Source organism: Lathyrus oleraceus, chromosome 2 (genome assembly GCF_024323335.1).
Source record: "Lathyrus oleraceus cultivar Zhongwan6 chromosome 2, CAAS_Psat_ZW6_1.0, whole genome shotgun sequence".
Classification (NCBI taxonomy): Eukaryota; Viridiplantae; Streptophyta; class Magnoliopsida; order Fabales; family Fabaceae; genus Lathyrus; species Lathyrus oleraceus.
Genome location: NC_066580.1, coordinates 396053127 through 396054969, shown reverse-complemented (window position 1 = coordinate 396054969; position 1843 = coordinate 396053127). Strand labels below are relative to the sequence as shown.

General features: G+C 40.1%; 1 pseudogene; it reads right to left on the bottom strand.

Moving 5' to 3' along the window:
- Window positions 1–1197: 1197 nt before the first annotated feature.
- LOC127124360 (uncharacterized) lies at window positions 1198–1297 on the bottom strand (annotated as a pseudogene).
- Window positions 1298–1843: the final 546 nt, after the last annotated feature.

Sequence of the window (1843 nt, the reverse complement as noted above, 5' to 3'; positions counted from 1 at the left end):
TTTTAAAGATTGAATGTGAGGACGAGAGTTAAGCATTTGGATTTAATTATATAACCTAAGTCAACAGAGCGAGAGTTTGAGATAAGGGTGTTTAAAACGATCAGTATTTTCTTAAAAAGAGTTTCTGCAACTTTATTGTTTTCAAAATATGGTTTTTGACTTAATTATAAGTGACAGCAACATTAATATAAAATCATGGTTTATTCAACAGAGCGAGAGTTTGAGATAGAACCTTTAACCAATAAAGTTAACCGAAACGATTCATTTTAAAACCAAGAAACCGACAAAGACTTGATTCCCTAGTTTTGACGAACTACATACCGATATCCGTCTTATTAATATTTAATCTAGATATTAGTTTAGCTCTTAGTTTTTCCCAAACAATCAAACATTTTTACCTTAGATTTACGTAGTAACCTTAGATAACGGTATATCGATTCATAAGTCCCTGTGGGATCGATATCTTTTAAAACTACGCGATAGAACTGTGCACTTGCAGTTTGTATCCCATTCTCGACTCACCCAGTCGAGCGATCAAGTTTTTGGCGCCGTTGCCGGGGACTTTTATTCAATCGATATCGTAACTCTTCCGTTACGCTGTAGAGACTAAGGTTTCTTTTCCTTCTATTTTCTTTCTTTCGTTGATTTGTATGCCACGCACTCGCTCTCAAGGCGAACCGCTCTATTTACGAATCAACGATATCGAACTATATCTCCGAGTCTTACGACGAATTCGGGAATATCGTGCTGAAAACAATCTCCCTCCTATAAACCTTCCTGATTTCAAAAACATTTTTCCTTCTTTAACCGAGATGGCAGAACCAGCTCGTGCTCTTAGAGATTACGCCGCCCCATCGCAAGATGAACCGCATTCAAGTATTGCTCCGCCTGCAATCGAAGCAAACAACTTTGAACTTAAACCTTCACTGTTGCAGGCTGTGCAACAGAACCAATTCTCTGGAAATCTTACCGAAGATCCAAACCTTCATTTATCCGTATTTGTCCAATACGCTGATACTGTTAAAGCTAATGGTGTCACTTCAGAGGCAATTCGACTTCGTCTTTTTCCTTTCTCATTAAGAGATAGCGCTAGAAGATGGCTTCAATCTCTTCCTTCCAACTCAGTCACCACATGGAACGAGTTGAAGAAAGTTTTTCTTGCCCGATATTTTCCGCCAAGCAAAACAGCTATGTTAAGAGCCCAGATAAACGGATTTAAACAGAAAGACAACGAGTCTCTTTTCGAAGCATGGGAAAGATACAAAGACATGATGAGACTTTGCCCACACCATGGTTTGGAAGACTGGTTAGTAATTCACACATTTTATAATGGTCTCTTATACAACACAAGGTTAACAATAGACGCCGCTGCAGGTGGTGCACTAATGAACAAACCTTACGCTGATGCTTACCAGCTTATCGAGAGCATGGCCCAGAACCACTATCAGTGGGGAACCGAACGAACGAATGTGGAAAAACCTCAACCGAAAACTGGCATGTACGAGATAAGTAACCTTGATCACGTTAATGCAAAAGTGGATGCTTTGGTCCAGAAAATTGAAAGTTTAAACGTATCACCTCCAGCCGCCGTGGTTGCTATAACTCAGAATTGCGAGGTCTGTGGAATCCAAGGCCACACTCCTGCGGAATGTCAACTCTTGACTGGAATCCAAGCAGAGCAAGTAAAATATGCTCAAGGAAGCCCCTATTCGAATACCTATAACCCAAATTGGAAGAACCATCCAAACTTCTCATATAAGAGTAATAATGCTTTATACGCACCTGGACAGTCTCCAAATCAAGCCCCATCTATACCTCCGGGATATCAGAAACAGAATCCTGA